The sequence below is a fragment of the Choloepus didactylus genome, chromosome 15 (genome assembly GCF_015220235.1).
Source record: "Choloepus didactylus isolate mChoDid1 chromosome 15, mChoDid1.pri, whole genome shotgun sequence".
In the NCBI taxonomy this organism is placed as follows: domain Eukaryota; kingdom Metazoa; phylum Chordata; class Mammalia; order Pilosa; family Megalonychidae; genus Choloepus; species Choloepus didactylus.
In genome coordinates, this window is record NC_051321.1 from 8,344,684 (window position 1) to 8,367,959 (window position 23,276).

Below are 23,276 nucleotides of genomic sequence, written 5' to 3' on the forward strand. Positions count from 1 at the left end.
GTGAGACTTCTGTTATTAAACCTGTCTTCTGTCTTCCCTCGGGGACCCAGGGTCCTTGTGGGAATCCCCATCTTCAGATGCGGAACACCACACAGACTTCTTTTTCCAGGGTGTTAAGGTGTTTTTAACCCAGCCTTCGAGGTTTGCAGGTGCTTGGCGAGAAAGCAGGCAAGATGATGGCTCTGCCCTGGGGAGACCAGCAGGGATGGGGGTGGCCGAGGAGGCAGTGTGGAGACTGGAGTGGGCTTGAGTCAGAGAACGGGTGCAGGTGAGGGGGCTGAGGACAGGGCAGGTGCACAGGAGCTGGGCAGGGTCACGGGGTGCTGAGTGTGTGCTGTGCCAGTCACGCTCCACCCACCGGCATGGGCAGGGGCCGAGCGGATGGGAGGGGCTTCTGGCTCCCCTAGTGGGAGGGCAGGTGGTTTTCTTTGGGCCATGTACCCCTACCAAGTGTGGCCCCAGTGGGTAAAGGTGGGGGTTTCCGCAGCATCGGCATCTGGCACTTGGAAGAAACTTCAGTCTGTTCCGGTGCAGGCTTGACTGGGGACGGGCTGTGGACCGTGAGGTGGCCGCCTCTGGTCCACTCCAGGCCTTGCCCCGCACCCCACCCCACCCGCCTTCAGTAGTAGCCAGGCTTGTTACTTTACAGCTAAACTCAGTGAGACAAGACTGCCATACTGTGTGTCTGTCTGTCTGTCACCCCGAGTCCTTCCCCACATGCTCGCCAGGATGTAGGAGGAAGGTTAAAATAAAAGTGTGAAGTAATCAGAGATGCACACCAGCATCAGCCTTCAGGAGTGTGTACACGCCCTCTGCTCCAGCCCTCTCCACCTCCTCCCTGCCACAAAGACTTTGATACACCAGGATGCTCATTGTGGTGTTGCCTGATGCCTTCAGTAGCCAACAGTGGGGAAACAGCTCATCCTTTTTAAATGATGCTTTCACAGTTTGAAAGAAAATAGCTAGAATGCTTGTGTTCAATGTGAAAAGATTCAGTATGGAACATACATCTATAAATGTAATGATAAAGATCCTCACGGGGGATATGTCTTTAGTTTGTTGAATTTGGGATGATGTTTTTCCCCTCTTTTCACCAAATGTTCTACAATGAATATATGTTGCTTGTTTTTAATAGGGAAAAAAATTGCCGGCCATCCTGATGTCATCAGAAGGATCATGTGCTTGTTGAAAAGGTGAAACACTGCAATGCAAGATATACAAAGGAAAAGCTAGTTATCCTTCCTCCCTGACCCCTAAAATACTGCCTTGTTCTTTCTTTCTCTTTGCGTTTTCTAGAACATGCAAGATAGTGTATGTGAGCATATATGAGTATATATAACTGGCTTTGTGTTAGCTTCTCCATAGAAACAATAGATTGATCCAATATTTTTTCCATTTGATTTTGGGCGTTTATGTCTACATAGAGTTTTAGAGTTTGGAGTCTATGTACTTGCCGTCGTTTTGGTTTGCATATGTGATGAGTGTCCTTTTATTTATTTATTTTTGTTGTCTTTCTCAGCAGAACAGTGAGCACCTGGGTAGAATCCATCTACCTGGGCCCAAATCCCACCCCTGCCATCTGGGAGCTGTGTGGCCTTGGGCAGGTGGCTGAGCCTCTCTGTGCCTCAGTTTCCTCCTTAAAAATAGGGAGTGTAGTGACACCTATCTTGTAGGCTTGTTGTTAGGAATGAACGCGTTCCTACTTGTGAACTGTGTAGAACAGTGCCTGGAGACCTAGGAATCACTATCACCAGTTTGTTATCTTTGTTTCGGCTGTTGTTACTCTCACTCCCCTGGTCTTCCATGTTTTCTCCATACATAATGCTCTAAGTGTGTGCGTCAGCTCATAAACATGGATGTATCCTTTGCCTTTAACTGCCTGTAGATCTGCCAGTCCCCAGCCCTCTGAATACCTCTCTGCTATTGTGTCTCTAAAGGGCTTCCTTGTCTGGTGGGGCCTGCTCCCTGCCCCCTGCCCCTTGGGCTGTTGTAGGAGCTGCTCCCCTGGCAAGGCCGCTTTCTGCAGCCCCAGAGGTTGAGCAGCCCGGTGGGAAGTGTTTCTGGGGACCGTGCAAACTGACCAGCAGAGCCCAGGATCGTCTTCTCCGCCAGCTCGGCCCCACCCCTCTCAGGCACCCCCTGAGTGGCCACATCTCAAGTAGCAGTTTCTTGTATTGATTAGGCATTCGGTGCCCACTGTAGGGCGCGGCTGAGCTGGGACTCTGCACCTGGGTGTGGACGTCAGTCTGGGAGGTGTGAGCTGCCCCCTTGTTCCCCGCTCCTCTCACCTGAAGATGCTGCCTCTTCTGTCTGTCCTTCTGCACACGTTGAGCCCTGCCCCATCCATGCTTTGAGAGTGTGTAAATTTAGGAGGAAAGTGGCTGAGACAAGTCCCTGGTGGACTCGTGGGGGGTGACAAAGGTCGAGGTTGACAAAGTTGGCATTTACTAGCCCCAGATCATCCGTACCATTGCAAACTTTTTAGGCCAACCCTGGACCATTTCTGTTGACCTTCCAGTGTAGACCTGTGCTCACCCAAGGCCATTGCTTCCCGTGTAGACCCAGGGCCAGGCCGGTACTTCTTAAATTCAGCTTCATCAAATTTTGGTCAACAATTACTGGAGTAATTTCACTTTCAGGCATTTTTGTTATCCTTGATTAAAATTTTTGTTGTCAGCTTCTAATTCTTCAGAATCTCCACATTTTATTTTAAAAAATCACATTAGTAGCATTTTTTCTTTTTCAGTATGCTTGTGGAAAAGCTATTTTTATTCTAGTCTAGAATTTAAGAACAAATATTTTAAACTAAAAAAATGTTTGCAGCCTATTAGGCTCTGAAACATTCTGTGTAGTTCTCAGCTTCGTTTGAGATATGTGATAAATATACTTTTGCCAGAGCTGTTAATTCATTTTCTATTGAATATTTTGGAGAAGAAATAAGAACATGGTTTTTGATTTGTCTCTCTCAGGAATAGAAAGGATTTGGTTTGGTTTGACATTTTATTTTATCTCGATCATATTGCTTGGTAGAACTGATCGCTGCACTCTAGAGAAGGCCCTGGAACACGAGCCTGGCGTGGGTCTCCTGCTGCGCGGTCTGTGTCCTGAAGGTGGACGGATGAGATGGTCGGACACAGTGGTGGAAGGTGGGAATTTTGAGGGGTGTTAACTGCTCCCTCTTTCCGTGGGTGTTTTAAAGGAAACACCTTGGTTGGGCCTTGGGCAGATACTGCCGATTTCTAGAACCAGGAACACTGAATAATTTCCAGGAGAGAGGCATTTTCAGGAGGTTCGGAAGGTGACGGAGCGGAATCCTGGGGTCATCAGAGCCGGGCTCGGACCCTGCCTGCATGATTAGCTGCAGTGGAGGGACAGCCACTAACTGTCAAGGTGTCTACGGTTTAGGAAGCTCAGTAAGTGGCATAGAAGGTGCCAGAAGAGGCCGCGTTGATGCTGTCAGTTATTATGTGGGTGGCAAAGAGACCTTGTGTGTTTGTACCTCTTCATTTGGGTCCTGGCTTGTAAACTGCTGCTCCTTCCCTCCAGGAGTGGTCCCCTCCCCTCCTGCCCTCTCTTCCTGTTCCTTCTTCACAGCCCACAATGGCGATCTGTGCCTCTTGCTGACCCCCATTCACTTTATCTTGTATTATCTTGTGTCTTTTGTCACGCCTCTTGGCTGACTGCTGCACCACTCTGAACTTCTTGGAAACAAACTGTCCATTGCATCTTAACCTGCAGTAGGTGCTGATTACTACTGAGCTTATCTTGACAGGGATTCATGTGAGTTTAGTTCCCACTAGTTCAGCTCTTACAGCTTGGTGGCTGCAGAAGCGAAGGCATCCTAGGGGCAGAGACAGGATGTTGGGCATGTTCTCGGGGGCTCTGTGCTGGCCTGATCACACTGAGGGCTGGGGTCGGGTTCCAGGCCCGGGTGCCAGTCGCACCTTCACCTCCTCAAGAGCTCACAGAGGACTCGGGGATGCAGGAGGGACAGGAAAGCATCTCGGGGACCTGGGGCTGTTGAACTAGGAGGGAGAAAAGCCATCTTCAGATTATTGTCCTGTGAACGAGGGAGGCACCTTGTTCCAGAGGCAGAGCTGGGCAGGGAGACAAGGAAGCGTGGGTTCTTGAAACCTAAAGAATTTTTTAAACGACCCAGTTGGCCAGCAGTACAGCAGACCTCCTGGCTGCTGGGAACAGTGAGAGCCTCAGGTCACTACGTGTTGTCAGGTCCAAGCTGAAGTGTCCCAAAGATGCTCCCAAAGATGGCCAAACCAATCTGAGTTTTCCAGCCCACTCCTTCAATGTGAGATCTTGCATGTGAAACAAAAGACTTGGGGCAAATGGGGGTACAAAGGCAGGGAGGAGGGGATGTGAGTGGCTGAGCTCGTCCACTTGAGCAGACCCTAACCTTTTGGCGGGTTCTGCTCCGCGTCCCCTGCAGCTCACTCTTGCTTCCTTCGACTTCTGCAAGGCTGAGCCCATGCCCGTCTCGGCCTCAACCTCCAGAGTAGTCGGAGCCTTTTGGAGGGTTTGAAGCAGAGTGTGACCTGATCAGATTTCAGTTTCAGGAAAAGACCCCAAGGGTGTCTCTGGAAAATGGTTTGGAAGGGGAAGGGTGAAACGAGGGAGACATTTTGTCCATTAGTAAAGGAGCTTGGTTTTTAGTTACTTGTATCCGAGTGCTCTAGAAAGGCCCTGCAACTCAGAAGTGACTGGCTGGAAGCCAACAAGGGGTGGATTTGGGTGGAGCCGCTGGCTGAGGCCTAGTCCTAAAGGATATCATGTTCCCTGAATACTTTCTGGTTAAGGTTCTTTGCCCTGATTTCAGAAGTAAAGCTAACAGCTCTGCTTGGAGCCTGAGATGGAAATTGTCTCTGGTTAATAGGATCTTTAAAACCACTAAATTCTCCACTAAACACTTTATGTAAGTTCTGCTGCACACAGGGGTGGCTCCCCTACCATATGCCCGTGTAGCTTTCTTTCATTGTCATTAAGGAGAGTCTGACGTGTGGATGGGAGAGAGGGGATCCTGCCGTATGACGTTGTCTTCATCATCGTTTCTCAGCTGCACAAACTGCTGTCAGGGCAGTTAGAGAAAGGCGTTTTCTCCGATAAAATTGTGCCATTAGTGGAGGTGTTGTAGGCTTTTCTCCGCTTCTCCACAGCCACCAGAATGAAACCCTCTGTCTTGGAACTCGGCAGCTGCTGGCAGTCTGCCTCCCGGTGTCCTGGTATCACATCTTGCACCCTCCGTGCAATGGGTGGGTGGGAGGTGGTTTTCCTTGTGGTCCCACAGTCATGAACGATCCCATCCCTGGGGTGCTGGAGCACCTGTAGGTTGCACGATCTTTGGGTGTCGCCCAGCAAGCCCCCTAGCTACGGAAAGGGCTTTGTTTGGCGGGTGAATTTCCAAGGGCAAGCGTCACTTCTGACACTCCGTGGCTTCTGTGTCAGGAGCCCACCGGTGCAGGTGGGGACTCGAGCACTTTGGGATGAGTTGTCAGGCTGCCGCGGGAGGTGGTGGTGGTGGTGGGGTCACAAGGCTCCTTGGTGGGAAAGAGCATGGGTGGGGCAGGAAGGGGTTTCTTCTTTGGGTGGGGTGGAAACTGCGCTCTGCCAGGGAACAAAAGGAAGGGTGGAGAGGGTTGTACTGGGTTCTGAGACCCTCCCTGGCCTGGGAATTTCTTCTTTTGCAAGGGCAAGGCTGGCCATGCCATCAGGTTAAGCCACGAGGGTCCCAGCCCCGGCACCCCCCTTCCTGGGGTGGAACTCTACCTGGGGCGCCATCCCTCCCGGGGCGAGCGGGGGGGCCCCCAGAATGCCTTCCTCTTACTCACCCTTACTCATCGCGCAGCCTCCGCGTGGCTGTGCTCGCCCGAAATAGAAGGATGACTGGACAGCCTGCCCCGGGGCTCCCCTGCAGCTTCTCTGCACTGAGCTGGTCCCCCGGCCCCCCAGGCAGGGGCCCTCGAGCCTGGGCTTGAGCACGATCTCCACCCCAGGCCGCATAGAAGGAAGACACTTCGCAAGAGCAGTTGGCGGGTCCTGGGTCTTCACATCAGGTGGGGGCAGAGGACTGAGCGCGTCATCGTCTTGTCGGGGTCGCTCTGGTAAGCCAGTGTCTTGTCCTCTTCTACAGGGGAGGGAACCTCAGACGGGCCGTGTCCTTCCCTGGCACACCCACCTAGAGGCCTGAGTTACACATCCTTGGGGGTCGTGTCTGTGGCCCCCGCTCAGCCCTGGGCACACGGCGCAGCCCGGTGAGCTCTCCCCAGGCCGACAGATGGGCCTCTGGGGTTCTCGGGGGCTCTGGCAAGTCCAGAGACTTGTTTTTACCGGAAGGTAAATCCAGAGGGATTATCTGAGCTGCTTCTGGTTTTGTAAAGCGTGTGGAGAATGTTAAGGGCCCCCGGGGAGCGTATGTGTATGTTTTTGGTGTCGTATGTAAACTTTTACCTTGAAGGGAGAACTGGGTCTAGCCCCGACGAGCCTGGCCCGTGGCGAGCACTCGCCGGAGTGGGCTTGGTCCTGCCGGGCGGGCTCCGGGCAGCCCTCTCTCCTGCAGAAGTAGCTTTGGCACCAAATTCCCTCGCAGAAGACCATGACGGGTAGAAGGCAATGCTGACCTTCCAGTCCTCTGACAACTGAGTGCAGAAGGATTTCTGTGGATCCAGAGTGCTCAGGAGTGGCACATGGGAAAGTCAAAATTAGTTGAAAAAGTTACCCAGGGAAAGGGTATGGTAAATTTTGATAAGGACCAATTGAATAAATGGAAAGTCTTGGTTAATTCCATGAAACTTTTTTGTGGAAGCTACTGACAGCTTCCACTCTTCTCCACAGCCTGCCCAGAAGGGCTGCATGGGAACGGGGAGGAGGTCTGCTAGCTAGGGGCCTGCGAGCCAGCAGAGGCTGCCGCCCAGGAGAGGAGACCCACCGCCACGCTGTGGCTGCAGCATGGCCAGCCTTGCCCTTGGCCTTCAGGACACGGGTGCAAAGCTTTGGGGACCTTCAGGTCAGGTTCCTCCCTTGGACGCCTGACGTGCATTGAGGAGGTTCTGGCTGGTGTGTGGAGCTCATGGCAGCCAGTAGGATCTTCCATGGGCAGTGGACTCTGAGGGGGGACGAGCACCAGAGCCTCAGTGACGCTTTCCTGTCCTGAAGGTTACGGCTGTACACACTCCAGCTGACTCCAGAGACTGGGCCAAATGGCAGGTCCAGAGTTTCCACCCCACCAAGAGCAGCCTCAAATGGGATTTCCCAGAGTCTGGGAACTTTGTCATAAGGACCAGACAAACTGCACCTGGGGGACAACCTGCACTTGGGGGACGGGAACCCGGTGGCCAGTTGCTCGGAGCAGCCCCAGCTTTAGATGGAGGGATGTCAGGGAGGAGAGAGGACCCACCCCTCACTTTCTTCCGGCCCTTTCTGGAGCATGCAGTGGGTTTGAGCACGCAGTGAAGGCTGCAGGACCCCAAAGTGTAGATGGCAGAGCAGGGGGAGACCCTCCCACCTTAGTCTCTTGTGGGGCAGGGCGGAAAATGTGCCCTGAGCGGTGTCTGCTTTCTCTGACCTGCCTGGCTTCTCCAAAGCCCAACACTGTGATTCTGACTTTAGTGCTTTTTCTTTAAGAGTCATCAAATCTTGTTGCAGTAATTTGGGTCCTCTGGGGGAAATACAAGTTAGCCATAAAACTTGAACACAATCCAAGTGGGCGCTTATGTCCAGTTCTTTTTTATGCAACTTTTTATTTCGGCACAATTGCAGCCTTACAGAAGAGTTGTCAGAATTCCAACTTACCAGTCTCCTGGGTACCCCAAGAGATGACTCTGACCACATTTGCTTTGTTCTTCTCTCATACAGTCACAAACACACGCACGCTGTATTTTTTCTAAACACTCTGAGACCAAGTTACAAATATTTTGGTAAACTGAAGTTCTTAAGGATAAAGGAGTATTTCCCAAAAAACAGCACATTCTCCTACACACAGGAAATAAATAACCTTTATATAATAATATGATCTGATCTATAGATCCTATATAGATTTCACCAGTTGTCCCAATAATATCCTTTAGGGCAAAAGAAAATTCTGGATCTGTTGCATTTAGTCGTCACATGCCTCTTTTGTCATCTTCAGTCTGGAGCAGTTCCTCATCTTCCTTCATACTTTTTGAAGAGTACAGACAGGTCGTTTTGTAGAACGTCCCTTTGTGTGGGTTTGGCCGATGCTCTCTCCTGATCGGATTGAGGCTGTGCACTTTGGGCAGGAAGCCCCGGAAGTGATGTCGTCTTCTTCTCAGCACCGTGTCGGGGCACAGGCTGTCTGTCCACTGCTGGTGAGGTTACCCCATAGTCCTGTCGGTAAGAAGGGGAGATCCTGTGACGCTGGGTCAACCACCTGTTGATCCCCAAACTTTCTTTCACTCGCTGGTCTTAATTCAGTGATAATTCTTGTCTGATGAATTATTATGATGGCTGCCAAATTGTAATTTTCAGACTCTATCATTCCTTCTCTACCTGTCAGTTGGCTTTCTACTGTAACAAGAAGCTTTCCTTTTCCCATACTTTTATACATCTCTTTATTTATATTGGGAAGGACTCAAGGATTCTTACTTCATTCAGTGCATTATCTTCTGCTACTATCGTTGTGTCTTTTGATGCTCAAATTGCCCCAGATTTGGTCAATGGGTACCTCTTCGAGCTGCTTCTTTCATCTTACGTCTTGTTGACACATCCCTGTCTTTGAGTAGTTCCTTCCTTTCTAGTTCAAGCTCACTCTTTGTCTCCTGTGCTGGTTTGGATGTATTATGTCCCCCGGAGCGCCATTATCTCTGATGCAGTCTTGTGTGGGCAGGAAACATATTGGTGTTGATTGGGTTGGAGACTTTTGACTGGATGTTTCTGTGGAGATGTGATCACTCAATCGAGGGCAAGACCTTTGGTTGGATAATTTCCATGGAAGTGTTGCCCCACCCATTCAGTGTGGGTCTGAATTTAATTACTGGAGCACTATATAAGCTCAGACAGAAGGAGGGAGCTTGTTACAGCCAAGAGGGACACTCTGAAGAATGCCCAGGAGCTGAGAGAGGAACTGTAGATGAAAGACAGTTTGAAGACAGTAGTTGAAAACTGACTCTTGCTTTGGAGAAGCTAAGAGAGGACAAATACCCCAAGAGCAACAGAGAGTGACATTTTTGAGGAATTGCAGCCTAGAGAGGAACATCCTGGGAGAAAGCCATTTTGAAACCAGAACTTTGGAGCAGACACAAGCCACGTGCCTTCCCAGCTAACAGAGGTTTTCCGGACACCATTGGCCTTTCTCCAGTGAAGGTACCCGATTGTTGATGACTTACCTTGGACACTTTATGGCCTTAAGACTGTAACTTTGTGACCAAATAAACCCCCTTTTATAAAAGCCAATCCATTTTTGGTGTCTTGCATTCTGGCAGCATTAGCAAACTAGAACACCTCCTTTTTGAAAAAGTCATCCCGTACATTAGCTTGTATCCTGCCTTTTCACTTCCTGCTGTGACATAATCATAATGCCTTTCTCTTGCACACTGTCTGTGTTGAGTATTTCTAGTTGTGGGGGTGATGCATCTGTGATTACATGCTCTGAACATAAAAATGGAGTCCCGTGCCTTGTGGATTCAGGGGCTGCTGCTGTGGGCTTCCCCCAGGCCGGCATAGCTCCCCTTTGTTGACCTTTGGGGCACAACCTGAGACCTGGGTCTGGCTCTTCCAGATGGGCCATGGCTAAGGTTCCCTTATTTGGTGAATAATTTATGAATTCAGCTGCTATAGGAATGGATTTCTCCCACCCCCCTTAATTTATTTCTTGTGTTCATCTAGAGACCTTTTTGGCATTGGGGCATTGGGTTCATTTCAGGAAAGAACCGGAGCAGATCACGTTTCTAATGACGATGGTCAAGATACACAGATGTTAGGGTGTCATCGAGTTGGCAGTGGTCAAGTCCCCACCATTGCAGAGTTGTGAGGGGACAGTGGCCAGAGGCTCGGGGGACGGCACTCACCCGGCCCTGTTCCCGAGGTGCTGCCGGCCATGTCCCCGGTGAGCAAGTGACGGGACGAGAGGCAGAAGCAGACCTCTTGGTTGAGGGTACAGAAGTGTGTTTATCCCCTAAGCCAAGGAGACCGGGGTGTGTGTTTCTCTTTGGAAGTTTTGACTGTGGTTCCCTTAAGTGGAGTTATAGGAAAGCATGATTTATGTGCTCCAAAAAATATTGGGCCCCTTGGAGAAGTTAAGCAGAGTATAAAATGCCTTCATGGTAGTTAAATTTACACTCTGTTAAGATGATTTGTGCATTTTGCAGGAAGCTGTGATATTAAATGCATAAATATACAGCAGAGTTAACTTGGAAGAGCATTTTATTTGACAAGATCACTGCAAATGCTCAGGTACAGTATCGGAACCATTTAACATTGTTATGGGTAATGAAGGAAGTGCAGGCTCAGTTTTTAAAATTCTGCCTAAATCATTCAAAATCAACAGGAAAGAATGTTAAGTAAGTACTTCTCTACAGAGTACTTAATACTGGAAGTGGTTTTCATCACAGGAGAAAGGCTTGTGGTTTCTAAGTCAGTCCCCTTAGTTTTATCTGAGAACATGCTTAGTAAATAAACTCACCATTGAAATAGTTAATTCTCCTAATTTTGGAACAGATTCTGTTCAGATTAGCAACCATTTCTGTCTTTTCGTCAATGAGAAGATGTTTTCCTCCGGGAACAGGCTGTTTAGGCCACGTTGGTTCATTACAGGAGAATTAATAATTAATGGAATGTTAGTGTATGGCATACCTTTTTATTTAAAGCAGAGCTTGATCTAATTTTCTATTTATAATGGGCTGTTTCAAAATGGTCTTTCCTTATTGTTCCTTCGTATCTTATTGAAACCAACCCACTGTTTACCTAAACCTGCCCAAGGGAAATGATGAAAGGTGTGACGTCCACAGGACTGGACGGCCGGGTCCCAGGCTTAGAAGGATACCCAGCCAGGCAGACGAACTGATCCAAGAAGAACGTTCGATAGAATTCACACTCTGCACGCTTTCCCGTGAGGAACACGGTGAAGGACAAGCATCTGAATCGGTAGCCACTGTGCAAGGTGCCACGTCCCTGGTGACAAAACAAGGGAGTCCACCTGCAGACCCCGTAGGATGCTGTGAATGCCCCTGTGGAGGGTGGAGGAGATGCGCCCACCGAGGGGAGGAGCTTTGGCCTGCTTTTTCCCAGTTTTTGAGTTGGCCTGGGAAGAATATTCTGGCCCCTGGTCCAAGATAGAGAAACATAACTGAAGAGAGACGCAGCCACTGGGGCTGGGATTCAGTCGTGGTGGAGGGGCTGGCTCCCCTGGGGCAATGTGACGATGTCCTCGTGCATTCAGCCATTGCCTCCTCTGGATGCTGCTGCTCCAGCTGCCCAGGCATGCCCTTGCAGCCTGGCCCTCCATGAACCTGGGGTTTTGCAAAACAGCACTTGCCACAGCTATTTGGCATCAACACTGGCACCAAGCGACTTTGGGTTAAAAAAACTGGAAGTCGAAACAATCTCAGGATTGCTACAGGTCATCTAGGCCTTGGGTGATGGAGTGTCTTTGTGAACAAAACAAGTTGAGTTTAGCTGCAAATAATGCATAATTGATAATGAGACCTTGATTCTGGCAGGCTACAAACCACAAATAATCTTCTCAGGCAAAATTTGGAACCTCTCTTTGCACAGGAAATAAGTCCTAGAGTCTCCTTGCATGTTGGTCTCCATAGCCAAGCCCACGGCCGCCCACGAGAATGGTTCTGCTGAAGTCATTGGGGGCGTAGCGTGGCTACCCCTTTCCCCATCAGCACACATCCAGAATGTCACTTCAACCTGGCTCTGTAAGCCGTCAGCCAAGATGGCTTTGCTTCCCAGTGCTGACATCACAGGAGAGAAGTCACATGGTCTGGTTTGGACTGCCTGCTGAGGAGGTGACCTGAGGGTGAACATCGGGTGCAAAGGCTTGGGAAGACATGTGGATTACTTTTGGTTCGAGACGGTTTGGGCAGTGGCCAGTTTGCCCCTGCAGCTTTTGAAAGGGGGCGGGCTCCCGGTGCTCATAGAGCTCTTTTTATTGGAATCCCAAGCACAGAACTTTCCAAAAGGTGCTACTGGACACAGCTGTATTTTTTGATCCCATCAGAAAATTAAAAACTCCTATTGGCATTGGCTGTCAGGAAAAGATTGCTCTCTGAGCCCAGGGAGCGTGGAGCCACACAGAGGGCGGTTTGTCCTTCTGTGTACCCAGTTCTATCCTGTCACTGAGAACACAGGGAAGGAAACACTCCCTTTCCTGCATGTGCCCAAGTCCCCCACGGGCGCCTCAGCCTCCGTGCAGATGCCAGCATCTGGAAGCCCCAGCTCTTCCCCGGCTCACACATGCTAGAAATAGCAAACGAGTTTGTGCCCCATAGCTCATTACATACATCTTAAAATGTGGCTTTTCTTTACATAGATAAACTTACATTTGCAGCTTTGCACAATCAGTTGCCTGTTTTCCCCTTACAATAGCCACATTTTAGTGGCAGTGCATTGCACTCATTTTATTTTTATGTCGCATATAAAACTTTCGGGGTGAGTGCCTCTGTAAACTTAAAAGCTTTCATGGAGTGTATAAACCATGACTTTTCTTTTTTCCTAAGTGGAGACACAATGCATCTGCAGTCTCACGGCAGTCAGGCTGACCGATCCGGTCACTCCAGGAAGTAAAAGTTTGGATGACATCACTGCAGGGTTATTTCTTGTATGTAATTAATGGAGCCACAGGAAGTCGCAAGACAGTTGATTCTTGGCAGAAACGCCATCTAAAGAGGGAAGGAGGAAAAGAGGGTCTGGGAAGGAAGAAACCTTTCTGAATGTTCCAGCTCTCCTGGGAAGAAATCTGGAAATCCGTCGACAGTTCCTGCTAAATGAGCTGCCTCCTGCCAGCATGGGTATAAAATTCTTAATCCCTGCTACAACTCAACTTCTATTTTTCTCCCTGCCGTGTCAAAGCAGTGCTGACCTGGCCGGCGTTTGGTTTCAGGAGATTCTTTTGTGCCATGTGTTTCTTTAACGTCAGGTCACAGGCAGAAGGGCTCATAAAAGTGAGTTTGTGCTTTATAGAGAGGCTTTGCTTTTCAAATCCCGTGCGTTCTGTTGGGTGAGGAAGCAGAGGGAGCTGGAATGAGTTTGCCCTGAGTGAAGAAAGAAAGGCAGCAGGGCAGCCTTCCTGGGAAGGGAACAGAAGAGCCCTGGGCCTCCTGGGCAGTGATGCCGACCCTCTTCTAGGTCAAGCTGCCCATCGTGGACGGCGCCTTAGCTGAGAAGGGCGGGCAGCTCTGCTGAGGTTGGACTGCAAGAGAGCCATGGAGCTGGGGGCGCCACCAAGTCCTGCCCGTACCATCCTCCCAGGGGCAGGGCAGCGCCCAGGTCCACCCGAGAGGAGCATGGAGGGGGAGTTGGAATCCTAGATACACATACTCAGGGCCATCTGGGGACTGGCCTGGAGCTGGGGGCTGTCTCTGGAAAGGGAAGAAGGGAGGGAAGGAGGCAGGCCGGCTCCAGCAGCCCGTGCGGCATGCCCACAGTCCTGGAAAGAAGTGGTGAGTCTCGAGCCACTTTTCTGCATCTTTTTTGTTTTCAATGAAAATAGAATACACAAGCAGAAAATGTACAAATTGACAAATTAGCAAAGCAGATACACCTGTTTAGCCACCATCTATATCAAGTTCTAGAAGCACCTCCTCCGAAGCTGCCTCCAGTGGTGCTGTGCTGTCTCCTGCCTTAGAGGAGCTTTTGCCTCTTTAATGCAATGAGGGCGTGCCCCCACACTCTGTGTGTACCATCTTTTGCTCAGCGTTGTGCCTGTGCGGTTTATTCTTGTTTTATGTGAATGGCAGTGCATTGTTCACTGCTGTATACTATTCCACACAAGCGGAATGCTTCTGTTCATCCATCTTAGTGTTAATGGGCATTTGGGACTTGCAGCTTTGGGGCATTGGGGGGCTGCTGTGCATCCTTTGGTGCAAACAGGCAGTGCATTCTGTCGAGTACACACCTAGGAGGAGGAGCATGGGGCCGACAGGATGCCTGCGTTCCGCTTTGGTAGAATGTGCCTAAAAGCCTTCTGGGATGGTTGTACCAATTTGTGTGGGCATTCCTGGCATTCCAGTCCTCACCAACTCCAGGCATTGTCTGATGCTTTCAGTTTAGCAGTTATGGTGGGTTGGCAGCAGCATCTCAATGTGTGTTCATCTTTACTTTCCTGGTGACTAAGACATTAGACGTCTTTTTGTGTGCTTATTTATTGGTCACTATCCTCTTGTGAAGTACCTATCAAGTGAATTGTCTGGATTTTTTTAATTGAATTGTAGGAATTCTTCATAAATTCTGGATACAAGACATTTGTTGGATATTTCTATTGACATATCTTCTGTCACTTTGCATGTTCATTCTCTTAATGGTGTCTTTTTGAGCAAATGTTTTTAATTTTAATGAGACCTAGTCTTGTCTTTTGTGTTCACTGCCTTTTTGTGTCTCGTTTAGATCATCTTTGCCTCCCCGAGGTCCTAAAGGCATTCCCCTGTGTTTTCTTTTAGAGCCTTGATGATTCTACCTTTCATCTCTAGGTCTCTTGTTCCCTGTGGCACTGACTTTGACTTTCCTTGGCTTTGCCTATGGTGGCCACACAGGCAAGACCTGGCCTTCTGGTTCTGCAGAGCTGCCCACGTGCACACGGCAATGCCTGCAGGTAGTGCTGGTGCAGGAGCTGCTGCTGGAGCCCACCCAGGGAAAGACCAGGGCGACCCTTCACATCCTTCCAATGGGCTCTTTACACAGGTCATTATTGGGGTTTAGAAAGAAGGGAACCTGGCTGCAGTGTTAGAGGGCCAGGAGAGGCAAGTCATCCCTGGAAAGCAAGCTCCATGCAGGACGTTTACAGCTCTCTGAACCCAGGAGGTGAGCGTCAAGTCCAGCGTCCTCTTGCTTGGGTATGCAAGGCCACTGATGGCCATGGAGTGATGGGGCTGGCGTGGAACATGAGGGGGCAATGGCTGGAGGGTAGTGCAAGAGGGTTGATAAGGCAAGTGGGGAGCAAGCCCGTCCCAGAGCAAGAGACCTTTCTGGTTTGGCCAACACCAATGTTGACATCTCACCTCATTAGACCTCTGCCCTAGTGAACCTGGAACCCGTGAGGTAAAGGACAGCCTGGGGTGATGAGGAGTATGAGCTAGTTAATATTTATGAAGGGCCAGGGCAGTGAGTCATACTACACGGGAGGGTTTTAAGGGACAGAAAAAGCATGTTGCTGGCGAATAGAATGAATCTACTGCTATGTGTTTCAAAACTTACCCCTGGGCCTTGTTCATTCCAGCTGGGACTTTTTGGGCTTTGTGGCCCACCTGACAATCCATTGCTAGCAAGACCCCAAATTGTCCCTGTGGCTGTTGCTTGTATTGAATCCCTTGTAACCCTGAGTTTACATTCTTCCTTCTGATCATTATTCTTAATGGAAACTGCACTGCTCGTTTGTAAACAGTGGGGTTGGGCCATCACATCTAATAATGTGGTTTATCATTATTAGAGCCCAGAACTCCTGACAAGGATGTCAGTTATGCAGAACCTTGTTGAAAGAAGTTGCCTGGAAAAAGAAAAAACGGCACTTTAAGTTTGTTCTTAGTTGTTTGTTCTGTATTCCTGCAATTCAGAATTCTAGAGATGAGACTGCAGGCTTCAGAAGTTTGGAAGGAAGATTCCAGAGACCAGTGTAACTCCTGGTTTTACAAATGAGAAACTGAAGCCCTAAATGGGTCTTATTTCCCAGGATGGAAAACTATTTCAACTCCTGAGTTAAATTGTTTGCTGGATGGACCTTGTTGTTAAGATGCTTTATGAGTGCAAATGTTCATTGGAAGGGAGAGCAGGAGTGTAGTTACTACCTTCCTAGAGGAGATGGGCCTTTTGGAGGAAAGAGAAAAGCTGAGAATAATGGTGAAGTATAGCAGGTGCGTCCCCCAGATTGTAAAGACCCCCCTGCAGCACGGCCTCAGCTACTCGCCCGCCATCACCAGTGTGGGGACCCTGGGGGACTCCTTTGATGCTGAGACACCCCTGGGTGCATCAGTGGGGGAACTGGGCCCATCTCCGCCTGGGCCAAGTTTGGTGTTTTGTAGCTCATGCACTCAGTCCAGCTGATGTTGCCGGGCTTGGTTTAAAAGAAAGTTTATTGGAAATAAAGACTGTCATCTTGCCAAAACTTTTTGCAGAGTAGAGGATATCGCCAGACCTTTTCCATTAAAAGTGCACACACGGATTTTTATGTAATGCTTCTCAGGGCAAATGATAATCAAATTAGACCGAAATTTCCTTTACTCCAGAAACAGTGATAGAGTTAAGTCCACCCGTTCCCAGCCAGGGGCCCCAGCGCTGCTGCGTTGCCCGGAAGCCAGTATGACATGCCCGACCATGGTTGGAGCTTAGTGGAGCCGTGATGCCGGAAGGCTCGCAGAAGCTAGGGTGGGCCTTGTCCTGCCTTGTCTTGACTGGCCTTGCTGGCAGGACTAAGCTGGACTTCTGCTTGGTGGGAAAGCTGGCCCGCTTGCCTGGTCGCCTGGAGAACCCACAGCTCAACTGCCGTGCTTGGCGGTTGGATGCTGACCCCTGTGGCAAGCCCTGGTGGGAAGGACTGATGCGGAGGTGGCCCACGGCTCTGGCAGTATGTGGAGACGTTTGGGGTTGTCAGCAATGAGAGACCATGGGTGCTACTGGCGTCCACGGGTAGAGGCCAAGGATGTTGGTGAACATCCTTCAATGCACAGATGCTCATCCAGTTGACGTGCCAGCTGTACCGAGGTGGAGAAAGCCTGCAGTCGCCCCAGTGGTACCTAGAAGGTCGTCAGCATCCTGCGGCATTGGGTGGGTTTGAGGATTAGAGGTCAAAAGACATGTGCTGGAATTCTAGGTCCCTTGGGCAAGTCCACGACACCTCGGAACCCAATTGCACATCTGTACTGCGGGGATAAGAAGAAACCTGGCGTGGAGGCTTAGGTGAGATGGTTCCCCAGCTGCCAGCCCAGCACCTGCTCCTGGCTGAGGTGGGACCTGTCCTGTGGGGCTCCTGTGTGCCCCCACTCACCATGACAGCTACCCCAGACACTGGCTGTTTTACCTTCCAAATGCTAACCAATGTACATTCTAAAAGTAATAATTTTATTTTCCTTTTTGGGAAAACTTAAGCATTGTTTCCCTATTGTTGTGCATAAACGCTTATATGAATCAGTGACTTGAATTATTTGCCACATAAAAATTGTTTTCTGGTTCCATGAAGAACTTCATTTATGTCAAAAGCCTGTTTGAAAGGATTGTGGGAGCCTTTGGAGAAATCAGATGTTTTTGAACTTCTAAGTGGGTGTCACCAACAATGAGATTAAGCTACCAAAAAAAAAAAAAACCTAAGTAGAAACAAAGTAGCCCCAGGGACAGGAAGGAGTCATCAGAAGCATTGTCTCTGGAGGTTGAATCTCAGCTGTTTGCCGTGCAGTCATATCTCTTTTTATTGCATCCAGCAGTTTAAGTCATGGTTTAAATAATGATTGTCAAAACTTTAATCAAAGTTTTTGTCAACAATTTAGGGCCTTCCTGGTAAAATTGTCTTAAAGCGCCTATCAAGGGACATCTGCCAAATCTCCAAGACCAGCCCTCAGTGGGTTCAGGCTTCTGGGCTGTGCCAAAGCCAAGGAGAGAGGAGACTTGCCTCCCTGGTCCTGCCCGAACTGGGGCGGGGGACGGGGGGTTAGCCGCTCTGGTCACTGCGGTGATGAACAGGCGAGCCCTCCTCCCCGCATCCCACAGGAGGAGCAGGAGGCTGGTAGAGAGCGGGCCTCGGCATTGATGCCTGTTGTTTTCCTTTGCACCCTCCTACCCAGTTTTCTTGTCTTGCAGGTGAATGGGGGTTGGACACAGGTTCTGTTCTGGCCTTTCGGATTCTGACCAAAAAAAGCCACGCTCAGGCCCCCAGGGGTTCGTCCATCAAGTGGACACCCAGGGCCCAGAGGGGCCACCCCCCGTAGCTTGCAGGAGCTGCCTTCGGTGGCCTCTTGTCTCTCACCAAATGCTCCGTCTTCTGTGTTTATACGCAGCTGTCTGGTTTTGGCTCATCCTCCCATCAAGAATTGCCAGGATCCGCTGCCTACTCTCATTCGGTTTCTGCAGTTGCAGCATTGGGCAGACATCTTTGTGAACAGTCGAAGGTGTGATAAGTGTGTTTTTTGTTTGCATTTGGGACGGTGTATGCTTTTCTGGGTATATGGGATGCTGATTTTGCTGATCATGGTGTTAATGAAAAAAATCATTGGGAAGATATTGGGCTACTAGCTATGGTTTAGAGATTTATTATCTAGCTGCTAAAGAGCTTATTTCACTGTTACTTTCATCGGTGACGCAAGCCCGCCTTGCTGTTCTAAAGTGCTCTTTAAAACCTGGTGGGCTGGCCCCCGCTGGCTCTTTGGGTGGCCCTCATGGTCATTAGCTCTGTTTTAATTTGAGTCGTGTAAGCTTTTACTGCCATCTTTCTGGTGTTACTTCACGTTGGGGGTGGATCCCCCCCCCTTCCTGCTCCAGGAATCAGAGTGCCAGGCTTCAGCATGCTGGATTAATTTTCTGTTCCACTTTGGCTCCGGCTAAGTTCACACATGACCCATCTGTAGCAGCCTTTGCTTCATGCTCAGTCAGCGGCTCACAACTTTTCCGCCCTTTACTCCCAACCTTCACGTTTCATGCCCCGAAACCCTGGTCAACCCCCTTGGCTGCTGTATGTGGACGTTTTATAACAGTTTTAGGTTTACAGAAAAATAAAGGTAGAACACCCTTCCCTTATGCCTCTACCCAGTTCCCCTTATGAGGAACATCTTATATTAGTGTGATGCATTGGTAACAATTAATGAACCAACATTGATACATTATTATTGGTAGTTTTTTAAGGAAGGTAACTTTTTAACTTTCTGTGATATTCAGTTCCTTAAGGTGTTTTTTGTGTTGCAGAAAAAGAAAGAATTCCACATCTTTGGTTTCTGTTTACTTTCTTGAGGTGAGAAGGATGGGAACGAACAAAATATTCTCATTGAGAAGTGCCACTAAAAAGTCGGGTTCAGGGAGGGGTTGGGGAATAGGGAGTTAAGGTTTGAAATGTACCGTGTTTCTATTTCGGATGATGGAGGAGTTTTGTTAATGGATGGTGGCGATGGTAGCACAGCACTGTGAATGTAATTAACAGCATTGAATTATATATTTGAATGTGGTTAAAAGGGAAATTTTTAGGTTGTATATATGGTACTAAAATAAAATTAAAAAAAAAATCCATGGAATTGTACAACACAAACAGTAAACCCCAAGTTAAACACTATAGTTGATAGCACATTTATAAAAATGTGCTTTCATCAGTTGTAAGAAATGAACAACACCGATGCAAGGTGTTAATAATAGAGTGGTGTATAGGAACCCTGTATTTTATGCATGATTGGTCTATAAACCCACCATTCCTAATTTGAAAAAAAAAAGACAGAGCCAGCAGAAGTTGCCGTTCCTTGACTGAATAGCAAAACAAATAGAAGTGAACAAATTCTGGCTTAAAAACTAAATATTGGGAAATGTTTAAATAGAAGCTTTTGGCAAGTGGATGCAACAGTGAATTCCTCATTGCAGATGTCTTACAAACCATTCTGATTCTGATTCTGGAATTTTGAAACTTTCCAAATTGCAGCCAGGTCTCTCTGCAGCACTCGCAGGTCCAGAGGAGGGTCCCCCGGCCGAATGTGGGTTGTCAGAGCCCGGGGTTCCTGCTCCGGCCCAGGCCCTTTCCGTACATTAATCCATCAGCTCCCCCGGCTCACCTTCCTTCCTCAGGTTCTGAGGTAGAGGACCAGAGAGGTGAAGGGAGTTGTCCAAGGTCAACAGCAAGTCTAGAGAAGAGCCCAGGTCTCCTGCAGAGGGAGCCTCGGTGCTGAGATTAAAGGGGACATCGGGCTTGCAAGAGGGCAGGAGCATCCCACCAGAAAGGCTCAGGCCAGGCCTCCCTGGCTGGGAAGGTGGGCCCGGCCTCCGGGTTGCAAGGGGCTTGATGGCCGCGGGAACAGCTCCAGAGCCCGATGGTCCCAGGCCCCCTCCCCTCCAGGCCTCGGCCAATAGGAGTTGCTCAGTACTTCATCCCTGGCGGGAATCCAGTGCAGCTCACGGCCCCACCCAGCAGGGAAGCAGAGTGGTCTCGTCCTGAGCACTGAACCCCTCGATCGTGCATGCCTGGCACTGTTGGTGCAGCCCATAGTTGGCTTCCTTGCCCTGATAGGAGCGCTTCCTGCTCGCCATCCTTCTTATCCTGTTAAAACCACACAGCTTGGCCTGGGGGAGGAAACGCTCTTGTTTTTATTGACCACTATCTTACCAGCTTAGCATTTTGAGACCAAGCGGGGAAGGAGTTATACGTGCAATTTAACATTTTCCTTTGGTTAATATGCTTTGGATTCTTTTCATGGAGATGAAATTTAAGACTCCCTAGTTCAGGGTGGCCATTCTGCTTGTGTCATCTGACATAATGAACTGCCAAGACGAACCATGAGGCCTTCCCCTCCCCAGGAGAGAGAGGAAGCCCAGAATCCAATCCCAGGCTTAGTGAGGTTCACAGAATGCAGGACTCAGCTGAGAACAGCTGGACAGCTGGTGGCTGAACTTTACAGGCAGCTGGGGTGAGGGGAGAGGGATGAGATGTGCCCAGAGGAGGAAGCCAGTGGCAGATGTTTCTACTCCACCCTCCGAGGGGTGAGTGTTTTATGCATCTTTTTTCCCATTCAGGTGGGAGGCGGTGGACGGTGAAGCCCAATGGCCTGGATGGAAAGTGCCGGCTCACCTTCTTGGTAGACGGGGCTAGGTTTCTGTTTGTTCCCCCAAGGCCTTGCCCGGCACCGAGCAGGTTCTTACATATGTTTGCCCTACAGACCAGGAAGCTAATCAGGCAGAACCCTGGCTTCACCCCCCCCATCCCCCACCCCGTGCCAAGCACCTGAGCATTCCCCAGTGTCGAGTTTGTGGGGCCTGCTGCCGTGTTGTTAAACTGAACTTTGGGGGGTTCATTTTCCTAGGCTTTATTTCCGGTCGTCTTGTTGGCACAACCAGCCAAGGTCAGGGTCCTCGGGCTGTTTGGTGGTGGTAAGTGTATGTGGATTTTGCTTTGTTGCTTCAGTAGATCCTCGATGGAAGTGAACAGGTAGGTGTGTGGCAGGCAGGGAGATGGGACCCTGGGCAGATCTCGGGGGACCCTTAGGATCGGCAGCACATGGGGCCTGAGGAGACCCAGGGCTAGGGGCGGCCAGCTTAGTGCCCCATCCTGTGGCGTGCCCCCACCCCATATCGTCCATGTGGGGAGTGGGTTGGGACGTTCCTTAAACCAAAGGACATGTCACACCAACTGATGGTTAAACACACTGGTTATTGAAATGGTAAGACGTCATTTGAGAAATGGCGCAGAGCATATAAAAGTAATTTTTTCTTTGAGACTTATTTTTTAAGAAGAGTTTTAGATTTATAGAAACATTGAGAGAACTATAGAGAATTCCCATATACACTATACCCAGTTGGCCCTGCTGTTTCTATCTTCTGTTACTCGAAGTGTTGCCAGTGTTGAGACTGTGTTGTTATTTCCTTAATTTTACCTAATGTCGTTTTTCCACATTACGTCTTGTCACCGTGTCCCCCGTGGTTTCTTTGACCTTGGCCATTCGGGGACAGCCTGATCATGGTCCTCTGTCAGGTTTGGTGTGTTTCCCGTGGTTAGACTGGGCCTCCTGGGTTTGGGCAGAAGCTGTTTATTCTCTGTGTGCTTGGTTACGAGGAATGCTTTAAAGAAAATGGAAGGCTTTGCCTTCCAACAATGAGCTGACCCCTGGAGGCGTGCTCAGGACCGAAACTCAGGTAACTGACTTTGCAGAACGTGAGGGGCTGTCCTGGGACCTCTCCGTGCCCTCCACGGGCTGCTTGTCCCCATCCTAGTCAGTGCTGAGGACTTCCAGGAATTGAAAGGCCTCTGCTGCCAGAAGCCCTGTCCAGAGAGGGTCAGAAAGGTGAGTGATGCTTCTCAGCCCTAGACATTGTCCGTGAGCACACCTCGGGTTCCCATGGAAACTTCCAAAATCTCCACGGTTCACAAAGTGACGCAGTGAATGTGGGCCGCCGCTTGCTCTAGACTGTTCTGCATTAATTTTTTTAGATTTGGTAAGGTAGTTCCTTTTATGGGTCAGGAACCCAAGGTGTGGGTGACCCAAGTGACTTTCCCAAGGTCATGAGCTCGTGGTAAGTGGCAAGGTTAGAATTTAAACTCGATTTTCGTGCCCTTTTTTCTGTGTCTTTTATCTGCAGACAGACATTTCTCAGCCGTCCTTGCAGCCCTCTGAACCACCTCTGCAGCCCCTCATGGCGTCTCCCGTTTTCCAGGGTTCTTCCAGATGTCCGATCCACCATTAAACTCTGCACCTGAAGGGCAGCGAGCTGCCCGGTGCCATGTGTGAGCCTGGTCATAGGGAAGGCAGCTGCCAAGACCGCTTGACGTTTTGTCTGCTGTTCCTGATGGTGACAGCCCCTTTGCCACCACAGCTCTGAGCCTCCTACTCTGCTGGGGTCCGGGCTTCAGCACCTTTCTTGTAGAAAGGGGGACCACCAACGTGTTGAGAGAAGCTTCAGTGGAAGCCCCAGATTCTGGCCGGTTTTGGCCTTGGGACAGTCGGACGGGGCCCTGGGGTGCTCGTCGTCAGGTGGATGGGGCCTGGCATGGGAGAAAAGTGGGCTGGATCAGATATCTAGGAGAGGAAGATAAGCCTCGGCGTCTTCACATAGGGGATAAATGAATATTAATGGAGCCTCGGTAGTATTTCATCTCTGCTGAGTGCAGAGCCAGCAGCACACCCCTGCTGAGGGCTTCTTCTGCCAACTGTTACCCACTTCCAGCCCCGCTGCCCACCATTGTCTCGGGGGCCCACTTGTTCACACTCAGAAGCCCACGGAAAGAAAACCCGGGATGCTGACTGCACAAGGGATTTGGATATGGTCCTCCACTGAACCTGGCATCCTCTAGATGTATCCGTGTCCCTTTTCCGAATATCACAACCCCTTGGGGCTTGACTGGGGCAGTGGAAAGAACCCGTAGCCCTTTTGGCCACGGCTCCATCCCAGTGTTTTGCCGAAGTCACTGGAGAGAAGGAACC

The 23,276-nt window shown here is 49.7% G+C and overlaps 1 protein-coding gene across 8 annotated transcripts in view; it reads left to right on the top strand.

The window, feature by feature from the left end:
• The window catches only part of CTBP2 (C-terminal binding protein 2), a 166,776-nt gene that overhangs the window by 72,947 nt on the left and 70,553 nt on the right, over positions 1–23,276 (top strand). The window contains exon 1 of one of the 8 annotated variants that reach the window (XM_037804373.1): positions 5,672–6,113. The exons of 6 other annotated variants lie outside the window; for them this stretch is intronic. The gene's annotated coding sequence lies outside the window, so the exon portion shown is untranslated. Of the gene's footprint in view, positions 1–5,671; positions 6,114–23,276 lie in introns of those variants that run through there. One more of the 8 variants, XM_037804374.1, reaches the window with a different exon arrangement.